The sequence below is a fragment of the Hyposmocoma kahamanoa genome, unplaced genomic scaffold, assembly GCF_003589595.1.
Source record: "Hyposmocoma kahamanoa isolate Upper Pololo Valley unplaced genomic scaffold, ASM358959v1 86, whole genome shotgun sequence".
In the NCBI taxonomy this organism is placed as follows: domain Eukaryota; kingdom Metazoa; phylum Arthropoda; class Insecta; order Lepidoptera; family Cosmopterigidae; genus Hyposmocoma; species Hyposmocoma kahamanoa.
This window is the reverse complement of record NW_020654289.1, coordinates 18,322,045-18,334,560: the sequence shown is the minus strand read 5'-3', so window position 1 is coordinate 18,334,560 and position 12,516 is coordinate 18,322,045. Positions and strand designations below refer to the sequence as shown.

The 12,516-nt window shown below is 37.9% G+C and overlaps 1 protein-coding gene across 4 annotated transcripts in view; it reads left to right on the top strand.

The window, feature by feature from the left end:
* The window catches only part of LOC113234949 (probable phospholipid-transporting ATPase IM), a 132,695-nt gene that overhangs the window by 50,954 nt on the left and 69,225 nt on the right, over positions 1-12,516 (top strand). The window lies entirely within an intron of this gene.

Here is a 12,516-nt window from a genome sequence, read left to right as displayed (position 1 = left end):
CAGAGTGACGGATTATAGCCTGAACCCTTGCCTAAGAGGAGATTCCTGCCCAGCAGTGGACATATAAATGAATTGATGATAATAAATAAATAAAATAAATAGACATTTCTCCACAAAACATAACATAATCACAATACTTAAAAAAATAATAGATAAAACAATTGAGTGATGTGAACAAAAAGGTTAAAGATCAGCATTACTGATTTTCAGTCTTCACCTGTATAGCTAGCTGTTCGCTTGCTGCACCAAGGTAATATGTGGAGTGTACACCCAGTGATAAATACACCAAGTAATAAATAATGATGATGAAACATCACTTAGAGCGCATAATTAATAATTGCTTATTCATTACGCATCATAAATGATGTCAAATTTTCCGCTTATTAGTAAACGTCACTACTCAGTAGTTAACTCAAGTCCATAGTCATTTCAAATGGTATCATACGAGATGCCGATGATTATACTACGTACTTAATACAGGAGCGCTCCAGTAGGTCTAGCAAGACAAGGCGTGACTTTAGCGAGAGCGACATGAAGCGCGAGATACCGCTATTCTCGCATAGACATCTCGCGCTGTATATCGCTCTCGCGCAAGTCGCTTCCCATCGTGCTAGCCCTACAGACGCAATTACTGGCCTAAGTGACATCTCGGCCGATACGTCGGAATTAGGAACTGTTCATCATTACGACCCTTAATGTTTTTACGAGTATTACGTGTACTTCGAATGTATTTTTGATACGATGACTATGTGGAGTTAACCTATAGTATAATCTATAGGACTATTTCTGTTCGTAAACCATTCTAAATAACTATGTAGAAGCTCGCTCATTCTTATAAAATGACGGTTCGCGCATGAATAAATAAATGAATGAATATTAGATAACATCACATGCGTTGCTCTGATCTGAAAGTAAGTAACTAAACCACTTGTGTTATGGAAATCGAGAACAACGACGGTATCACAAACCCGAGACAATATTGAAAAGTTATATGTAAACTTTGATATAAAATATTACCAACTTGGGCCCAAATTCGGAATGGTGGTGCGTTCAGCAGGGCGCTCAAAGTGTGCGCGTTCGTTGCGCACAAACGTATTTCTTACACACGATGAACCCGCATACTTTGAACGCCCCGCTGAACGCACCTCTGTTGCGAATTTGTGGCCTTATCAGGGAATGCTATGGTTTAGCAAAAACTTGCCAAATATACTGCCAATTACGACGATTCTAAAAATACTGCATAGACCTAGCAGCACGAGTCATATCATCAACACTAGGGCGGCTAAATGAAGTTCGAGGCCTAAACAATGACTCAACTTCTTATTACTGATAAGTTATGATAACACTAGTTGCGTGACTCAGGGGTAGTATAAATATTACTTGATTTTTTTTTTGTTTCGTTCGTAACAATTGTCTCTCTCTCGAACCTGTCGTAAACACCATGTCATGATTAAAACAGGGAATTCTAGCTAGAATATTGGAATACCGCGCCGTGATTTAATTTTCTTAAGATATCTGAATCATTTTTTTTAATGTCAGCAATTCTTTAGGATTGTCTTCAATAGTAAGAAAGGCCTCACTTATTTGAATAAGGATGAGAGACCTGTAAATGAGTAATATTTTATAAACTTTTGGTTTTTTTTTATGACACGAAGTGACGGGACGAACAAGTCGTGCGCCTGACGGTAAGCGATACGCCTGTCTATATCAGTTGCAGTGTCACTCTAAGCTTTAAAACACAAAGATATAAAGGGCACTGCCACTGCGCCCGTCACCCTAAGGCATAAGTTGACAAGTTCCATAACCCTGTAATTTCATCAGCACCCTTACGGCGCGTGTACACGCTAAGAATTTCGTCGTGTCTACAACAGAAAAGACGAGAATGGCCTTGTACACGACAAGAACTTTGTCGGATCTAGCCACGAAAATATTTCGTGTCTGTTGCAGACAGAAAATGATGAGTATGTACACGATACGAATGCTTTCGGGCAGACGTGTCTAGGGTAAACGTGTCAGTGCACTTCCAGGTAGCTGTCGCTTTACTACCGACTGTGTGAAGAAATATGTTGACAAATTATGTTAATAAATTATATGTATAGAATAATAAATATTTCTCTCCATGCCTCAAAAGTACGTCTTTATAAATCTCTAAGGTTTTGTCCCACAATACGGGTCGTTCCTCTACTAAACTTATAAATAAATCATGCATTTTGTTAGTCGCAAAGAAATTAGTGGTGCAACAGTGGTACTTTGCAAAATCAGTCCACGCGCATAAACGTTCGTTTTCTGACAATGCGCCCTATGCAATAGCGGCAGAGCGCGTTGCGTCGGGGGTAGATAAGATTTTTTTCTTGTCCGGCGCCGAGGCTGTGTACACAGTTCGTGTGTAGAAACGACACGAATTCTCGCATAGGTCCGGCGACTTTTCTTAGCGTATACACGCGCCCTTATCCTTTAAAACCGGAATACAGTAATGCTGACATTACTGCTTGGCGGCAGAAATAGTTAAGGTGGCAGTACTTCCCTCGACGAGCTCTTTCACAAGGAGCTCTACTGCTACTATGTTCATCAAACATAGGCTAACAACCAATTAAATTTAGCCTTCAAATAATAAAAAAAACACTTGAGATTAGTCCATTCGTTTGGGAACTACGATGCCAAAGACAGAAATACAGACTGACACTCTTAGAAAAAAGCCTTTAAATTTATAACTACACTTTTTCGTTTTTGGTTAATAAATAGTGAGTGTGAACGTCAAACTTTATCTACATTAATTAACCCGAAAGTAGTAAATGACAATTACACTTTAGCTTGTAGTTTAGCGGGTATATAGGTACTATTACTAAAAATTTATGAATAGGATGCACAGACGGCAACACATCAATAAAGCTACGCAAACATGACGGATCTTGTTCCGTTGCCTTGGACTCGATATTCGAACAAAAGATTATACCTTCATGTGCTGTTGACTGTACGTTGATGTTCCCCAATTCATTTTAGTTGTACTGAAATATGGTAAATATTGAACAAAGAATCTAATAAGTACTACATTAAAATGAAACGCACATGTCTACTGAAGATGTATTTAGGTAACACCTACAAATTCCCCTGTATTTATAAACAAATTTAATACCCGCGTGTATTGAATAGTCCGACATACTGAAAGTTTTATTCATATATTTGGTAGCTTTATTTAATGTTACTATTAATAGCTTTTATGAATCGTTTTATATGATCAATGTAATCGCTTTATAAACACTTGTAAACTTGAAAATCAATATAATACTTAGAGAATTTGTTACATATGCTCTAAATATAATTTATGTTCTGAAATGAGAACTGATTATTCGTATTCAAAGTTGAATAAATTATAGTTATACAAATGTGAAATGCAATAAAACATTAAACTATTCAAATGAAAGTAGTACAGTCAAGAGCACGTCAAGCTTGACACTTTGACCGTTCTTATCGTAAGCGGCAGGCATAGAGTTGAATTTATGTCTTAAGTGTCAAGTTTGACGTGCTCTTGACCCTGTACTTATATGGAAATATAAGTACATTGTACAAAAATAAAATGCAACCCACACGATTGAACCATTTTGATAGGGGTTGGAACGCCACCGATGTTCATTTTCACCGGAAGCAACACATCGCTTCTCTTACATTACCTTATTAACTACACATAGAAAATGGATTATTCTTAATCTTTACTCTGTCGGCGTTTGCTTTACATCACGTGTAGGTGTTTATGTGAAACAATTTTGCCCTCGTCAGTAGTGAACCATTGCATATTTGAAGTGAATTATTTATAGTATCGTAAATTGCATTGTTATGAAGCTGGGACTTCATCGATACGGCGCTGCCGCGTCGTCTGTTCGCTCGACCGTAAAATAACATTGCCGCATCTGATATCAACAAAGTAATATGTACAACATTTACGTGGGCTCTAACGACACAAATGTTGAAAAAACTGCGAACAATCGTATGTGACTGTGGTGTTAAAAAACGACCTCAAAAGTTTGTGGAATTACATTTATTTGCCAAGTTTTATTGAAATCGGTTACTGGAAAGTGCGCTAAACCGGATTCATTTCCAACTTTGCCCCCCTTAGAGGTGGAATATTGTCTTCAAATTTAAATGGGACCAACACTGAGGTATTCTCTTTCCAATAAAAACAATCATCAAAATCGGTTCACAAAGTTATCGCGTAACATACATACAAAAAAAAATCAAGAAGTCGGTTCAAAATGTGTTACATTTAGTCCGTTTTCTTAAAATTGGTTATTGTTGACAATAGTGTTTGATTCCTTCTAATATTAGTGGTTTTGGAACCGTCACAAGTGTAAACACTGGAAATCAGGCAACACCGACGAAACGGTGCGCGCGCCGCCAGTGAACCGCTGAATGGCGGCGCGGCGCTAGTGTGCGGCCGCCTCGCCTCGCGAAGTGTCGGCCGGCGTGGCGCCGAAAGAGCGCCTGCACGGGGCTGCGTTAGGGCTGCGGGCTGGCCGCGCGGTGGAGCGCTGCCGGCGGCGGAGGCGGCGGGCGGCATGGCGACTGTGTAGCGCGGATGTGCGCAAGGAGCGACGCCGTGGAGCTGGAGGTGCTGGGCGCGGACGGCGAGGCACGGCCGCCGCGCCCGCTGCGCCTCTCGCTGCTCGAGCTGCTCGGCAAGCTGGTGCGCCGTGACCAGTCCAACCCGCCCCAACCGCACCCGCCGCAGCGCAAGCCCAAGCACAACCATCGTTTCCGCACCTTCGTCTCCTGTGGTAACCTATCGATTATTCACATTCGTGATTTGAAACTCGATTACCATCTTTTCAGTCGATACGAGACTCAGTGTCGAGAAATGTCGTGCGCCTGCAAAAACGGCTGTAAAAGTCTAAAGTTTACATCGCAAAACCACGAACGACCGTATTGAATCTTACGATTAAAATGCAGTAGTATATTTTTTAAGGTGGTTCTATATAATACACAGACAAGGGTTAATAAGTGGGATAAAGAGTATAAGAGAATTTCTAACAGAAAGTAGAAGTCCAAGGTCGAAGTCGGCGCGCCCCCGCACCGCACGGTCAACGGCCGGTCGAGGTGGCGCTTGGCGCTTGCTTCGCAGTGACCCCGCCGCGCTCTTATTATTGATTACTGCCAAAGATTCCTTAAACAGTAAATTTAATTTCAATTCATTTTTACGAAGCTTACACGTCCATCGAATTGTTACGGATCAAATTGTTCATGTTACTCCCATAATACTACCATTGCGAACGATATATGTATAGTGTTTACATAGACGTATTAATATTTGTTATTTTTCTCGTTTAGCGTACATTACGCCGTCGAATTGGTCGTGTGAGCAGCCAAGGCGCGAGAGTAAAGGCATTGTTCAGCGAATTATTTTCCAAGGCGGCGCCGCTATATTTAGAGCTTGTTTGTCGATTATAACACACACAGACCTGGGGCTGCGGTAGTGGAAAGGGTGCGCTACCAAAATGCACCATTTTCTACCACCTGCTGCGTTAGCTATACGTAACACTACTGGACTTTTCTAATGCAGGTTTTTCAACTCCGAACGACTCTATCGTTAGGCGTTATAAAGAGAAAACTTTTTTAGGCGGTTTCAGAGCCGCGCTGATGTATTGAATATAATATTAAATAATTACAAGCCATAAAACCTGTAGCATCAAAATAACTTTATTTTTGAAATGTCCTTTCTTGTGTTAGTAATTATTGTTGACTCAAAGGTATGAAAAGAACTCCGTTCAATGTAATGCTTAATAATCATTATATTGTCGAAATAAACGACAATAATGGACAGACTAAGAATTTCTAATGTCACAAATTACAAGGAGGGATTCTTAACAGCGAAGAACATTATTTCAGCCCTTTTAAAGGAAACAATTGATCCGCTGTTTTACTGCCAGCCTAATAAAATTTAACGCTCAACCGTCAGGCGGTTCGTAGAATTAATTTCCTGTGCACACAACGTCACGTCGCTAGTCATCGATTGTATTGTGATTAAGAAATGTAAAGTACCTGAAAATGTTATTAGATGTTAGGTGCCTTTGGTGGACAGTACTGAAAAAGAGAAAACACCTCGGGTTTCTTCCGTCAGTTCTTCTATAGGAACTTTCTAGTCTCGTGTTTTGTTCCAAAGACTTATTATGCCATTAATGGTTGTGCCATCGGGAATATACCGCTTCATTTCAGTTGGTGCCTATAGGACATGAATTCTTAAGAAATTCCATAAAAATTGCCTTTAACGAATTTCTTCGCCCGCAGAGGCGTGTGAATATAGAAATGGCTTAAAACCCAAGAGAAGATCGATCGGCGACCCCTCGGCGCCTTCGTTACGTTCAACCCCTAACCACTACCACGAGTCGTAAATAGAGGTCGAAGCATTCATCCTGCTTGCCTCCGACCTCCTATATCGTTTACGATTATTACTTTAGCTATCTATTGAAAACTCGTTTAGCAACGGGGTTAACTGCCTTAGTCATTACGTCTTCTATATACGTCTCGGGCATTGTTTACGTAAATACTCATTATTAGTTTAATCACATAGCTAATTACTCTATTTTGGCATCGTCCTATTGAAGTTGAAAACACAATATTTCTACATATATGCCTAAATACAATGGTAGGAGAATCTTTTTGTGGAAACTTAACATCTTCCCATGTTTAATGGAAGATTTCGCTTCCAATGACAAATCATGATGAATCATTTATAACTAACTAAACCCTCCTATTGAGATTTTCGTCCTTTCGCTGAATCACGACTTTACGAGCGCGACTTTAACAAAACACAGGAAATTAAATCTGTTAGCTTGTGGAAATGAGATGAGGTTAATAAGGAGGCAAAAAACAATCGTTTGTTATTCCATATCCATTTGGCAGATAGCTTTCAGAGTAGGGCTTAGTCGGAGTGAATAGACGGACAATTATCCAAGATGTCTGCGACAGAGCACGCTCCAGACGTTTGACTACATATTATACAGAGCTCTTGGGAGTAGTATATAGCTTCGTTTAATTATTTCCTGGTGAAAGACTCGAGAGTTCTCGAAATATTATTTGGGCCGATTCCACTTGACATATCTTTGGAGAAGTATAAAACGAGAGAATCTATTGGCTCGGTGAAATACACAGCTAGGATTTAGGTTTGAAAGTTGAAAAGTTCCTTTGTAAATCACAATTATTTACAGAAAGGTTCACACAACAAATTACAATGAAAAGAAATATTTATAATATTGTTAAAAAATACATTAATGTATAAGAATATCTCCACACACGTGTCGAACACCTGCACCCACTATAATGTATCGAAACCGTTAACTCCGTATCTATATATTTAAAAAAAAAAAAACAATTTTCGTTTTGTTACCTTCCGGCCTTTTGATCCTCTGTCTGCATTTGATCAGGATTTGTGATCTATCCGGATTTTTAGGCTTAGGTGAAAAATTTTTAGTATAAAAAATGTTGCAGAATTGTCAAAATATTTTATTTCCAAATCAAACCCATTCGCGTATAATTTGATTGCATTGCAAACATGCTAAAAACGATCGTAAATAAAGATTAATACAATAATTTAAGATTATGAACAATATGTGAAATTAATGGGCGCGTGCGGATGAGCGTGATCCCGCCATTCACTAACCAAAACGCGGCTAAATGAAAAGTGGTCAAACATTCGTTTTAAATAGCATAAATATAATATATAGGCCCCGCACCCCACAGTCCGCAGACACCTATACTCGATATGGCTGCCGTGTGAAAAATTTTATTTTGTTACCCGCAAAAAAGTCCGGACTTATTTTTTTCAAATGTCAAGCTTTTTGTCGAGAATGTTCACAGAATAGTAACCCTACTCCATTGAAACACAATACATAAGCCGTTCTATATAACATTTCATGAGCTATATAAGTTTATTATGATTACTTTCAAGTGGCTTTAGTGAAAGAGTTACCTACGGTAATAAAGGCAGAGTGACTTGTAATGCGTCTAACGCTATTTTACAAGATATTACCTCCGCTCCCCGAGGTAATTATGACGACGTCACGTAACAGCATCACGTTTCAAAATTTCTTATTTATAACCGTACACTTAGTTAGAAGTGGTATCAAGATCGGGTCTACAGGTTACTCGACCGTGAAATTCGCCCTTCGTTATTCTATCTGAAACTTGTTGCCTTAAAGTGTCACAAAATATTGGGATCAAATAAATAACCGTTTGAATCGTGACTGTGTGGAATCGACATGCAAACATTGACAACGTTTTGAATAAACGTATTTGCTACTCTTCTTTGCATTGTTTGCACATTTACTCACAAATAACTATGAGTGAGTATTTACTCACAAATAACTATGAGTGAGTATTTACTCACAAATAACTATGAGTGAGTCGGCCGACGTAGCCCGACAACTTAACTTCCGTGCCAGATTGGTGTCAAATGATTTACAAAATCAACACTAGAATCGCTTTATAACAGGCTTTATAACTCAAGCAGCATTTATACGACTTCGTACACTTGGCCGTGTACACAAATTCGCTTGTATATCGAAGGACTTTGTTTAAACAATTTTTCAAAGTCAAAGTCAAAGTCAAAGATGATTTATTCCATAGGTAAAATAAATTTACACTTGAAAACGTCACATTTAAGGTACTGCTCGTTCACTACGCTGACCTCCCTGAGAAGAACGAGCAAGAAACTCTAGGGATTGCTCTTTTCAAATAAACTTAAATGCTATGGAATACATTTTGAATCAAATTTGTGTGGATTCTGGAGCCATGTCGTCTTTCCATACATCTTTATCTAACACGTAGTCTTCAATTTTGTAATATGCTTTTTCGATCAAAATATTTTTAATGTACTTTTTAAACTTAGGAAATGATAAACTTAATATATGCTCCGGAATCTTATTGTAAAAACGTATACAGTTCCCCATAAAAGAGTTGTTTACCTTGGTTAAACGAAATCGTGGTACCATGAGTTTGGACTTAGCTCTAAGGTTAATATTATGGATATCTTCTTTCTTATTGAAATTATGTATATTTTTACGGGCATATAAAATATTTGAGTAAATGTACTGTGATGCCACAGTCATGATACCAGTCTCCTTAAACTTTTCTCTGAGAGATACCCGAGAGCCTAGACGGTACACAGAACGAATCGCTCGTTTTTGCAATACAAATATGGTTTGAATATCTGCCGCTTTACCCCACATGAGAATCCCGTAGGACATTATACTATGGAAGTAACTAAAGTAAACTAGTCTAGCAGTACTAACATCGGTAAGCTCACGTATTCTGCGGACTGCGTATGCAGCGGAGCTTAATCTGCTGGCCAGGGACGATATATGTGGAAACCACTGAAGTTTACTATCTAAGGTCACTCCCAAGAAGACTGCTTTATTAACAAGGTCTAACTTTTCTCCGTTTATTTCTATGCTTGGACTAGTCGATTTTACGTTAGGTAATTCAAATTTAACACATTTTGTCTTCTTGACATTAAGCAATAAATTGTTAGCATTAAACCAATAAACTACTTTAGAGAGGGTATCATTAATACGGTCATAGTTAATGTCATGTCTGTCTGTTTTAAAAATCAAGGATGTGTCATCAGCAAACAACACTATTTCGCAATGGTCCTTAACAAAGAATGGCAGATCATTAATATAAATCAGAAATAAGAAAGGTCCAAGTATTGAGCCCTGCGGAACACCCATTTTTACTGGAGAACCCAAAGAAGTCGCTCCATTTATGCCTACTTTCTGAATTCTACCGTTGAGATATGACGAGACAAGTTTCGACGCCTTGCCATTTACACCGTAATGTTCCAGCTTCCTAATAAGAGTATTATGATCAACGCAACCAATAGCGTTCTGGGACCTTTCCCAAGCATCAAAGATGTGTTTTAGTAACGCTACCCCCGCATCGCTAGTCGATCTACCACTAGTAAACCCGTATTGTTCACTATGAAAAATATGATTCCTACCGAAATAGGACAGTAATTGAGTTAGCAGAACCTTTTCGAATATTTTACTTAAAGCTGGTAAAATTGAAATGGGCCTATAATTGCTAGGATCAACTTTCCTACCGCTTTTGAATAAGGGAATAACCTTGCTGTATTTCATTAAATCGGGAAAAACACCTTCGTCAACGCACCTATTGAAAGCTACAGCTAACTGTGGGGAAATGAGATTAATAACTGAGTCTATAACTTTAGTTGATATGCCCCAGAGATCTTCAGTTTTTTTAACATGTATTGACTGAAAAGCTTTTATGATGTCTTGTGGATTAACATGACGAAAATTAAATAAACTGCCACAAACGTTAACATTTTCCTTTAGGAGATCAATAGCAAGTGAAGGGGAGGAATTTAATGATTTTGTAGTGTTCACAGCAATTTCCGAAAAGAACGATTCAAAAGCTTGGGCTACTTTATCTTTAGATTTTATAAGTTTGCTGTCTAATTCTAAAACTATATCTCTATCGTGTAGTTTAACCCTGCCTGACTCTTTATTTATTATGCTCCAAGTAGTTTTAGATTTATTTATCGATTGTCTAATTTTGTCGCTGTGAAACTTAACCTTAGCAGCTACACAAACTTTTTTAAATATTTTCGAATAAATTCTAACATATTCTATGAAATTGGAATTAGTATTATAAGTTTTCATAGCATATAGCTCATACAAACGAGACCTACTCTTATGAATACCTACTGTTGCCCAGTCGTTGAATTTAGTCTCTCTATGGAAAGTTAATGTTTTCGATTTAAATATATTGTCAAATTCATTTTTAATTAAACCAAATATCGTGTTATATAAAGTGTTTGGATCCTCCGGTATATGGGATAGGGAATTTAAACTGTTGCCGATATTATTTTGAAATCTAATTATTCGTTCTGTGGTAATCGGTCTGCAGAGAAATTGGTCTACCTTCTTGCTCATTTTACAATTAAAAGAAGCCAATTGGCCACTATGGTCGGATCTTAAGCAATTTATTATTGATTTAGACACTGCGTCTGTGTTACAAAAGATGTTATCAATACAAGTAGAAGAGGAGGCAGTAATGCGAGTTGGTTCTAAAAAAAGATTAATCAAGTTAAAACTTTGAAATAAATTAATGAGTCTTGCAGAAGTAGAACAGTTTTCCAACAGGTTTACATTGAAATCTCCACATATTACTACGTTTTTTTTGGTTGGAAAAATCCGCTTTAAACTGTCTTCCATAATTAATTCAAACTCGTTAAAATTAGCAGAGGGGGGCCTGTATACACATAAGACGACAAACTGATCCAATTCCACACATGAAATCTCAATAGTTCGTTCAGTAGAAAGATTTGTGATATCCTTACGCTCTTTAAATTTTAAGTTACGCTTAATAATAATCATGGATCCGCCTCTACTTAAGCTCTTTCTTATGAACGAACTGACTATTACATAATTTTCTATATTGTTAATGGCTTCGTAATCTTTCAGCCAGTGTTCTGTAACACAAAACACGTCAACGGAAATATCGTGCAAAAAAAGACTTATTTCTAATATTTTGCCAGAAAAGCCTTGAATATTTTGATGTACTACATGGAAACGATTAGACTTTTCTGTTGTCGTGTTTTTTAGTTTAAATTATGGTTAGTAAAATGTATACTGTTGCTACTTAAAGTAGGAGCATTGTCGTGGGACTGTGTTATATCTTCTATAACAGCGTCCTTAATATTAAAAGATAGCAAACTAGCTATATGTCTTAGATACCTTAGGGGTAAAAGTAAATTATCCTCAAAAAGTTTGAAGTTCCTTACGAACTTATTAATGTCAAAACAAAATATAACGTCACTATGACGGCAAGTCAAATTATGTATGTGCGAATTTATGTTATATATATACTTATTACGAGCGATGCCTAGGTTACAGCAGTAAGGGAATGCACTTAGTATGAATTTACACCCACACTTCTCATGAATTCTCAAGAACACGTCAATGCTACTATTTACTTCTTTTTTACTAATGTTAGTACTATCACCTATTATAAGAATCACTGTTGTATATTTATCAAAGTTGCAATCACTTAACAGTGTAATAATTTGACTAAAAGTAGCTCCTGGATAGCAATAGTTGACTACCCTTTGTTTTAAGTGGTTACTAAGGTGGTGGCCTAGTCCTACGCCTATTTTATCAGAAAAAACTACCGTTCTTCTGGATGGCCTGGTCGGAGTTCTAATAGTCTTGGTTGACCGTTGACTGTGTCGAACTTCAACAGTTGTAGTGGAGCAGACACGTTTTCCTGCAGCAACGCTGGCATACGATGCACGTGTTGGTTGCGTTGATAATGTGGGTGGTGGGGACGGAGTCTGATTTATTTCTACTGGACCATTTGTTTCACTAAGCTCATCGTGAAGAAGGACTTGAGTAAGTTCTCTATACTCAGTACCCAGCTTTAAAAGCTCATTAGTTGCAGCTGAAAGTTCTTCTAGTTGTTTCTGCGTAGAAAGTAGGTCTTTAGTTCGCGACTGAAGATCTAACTCTA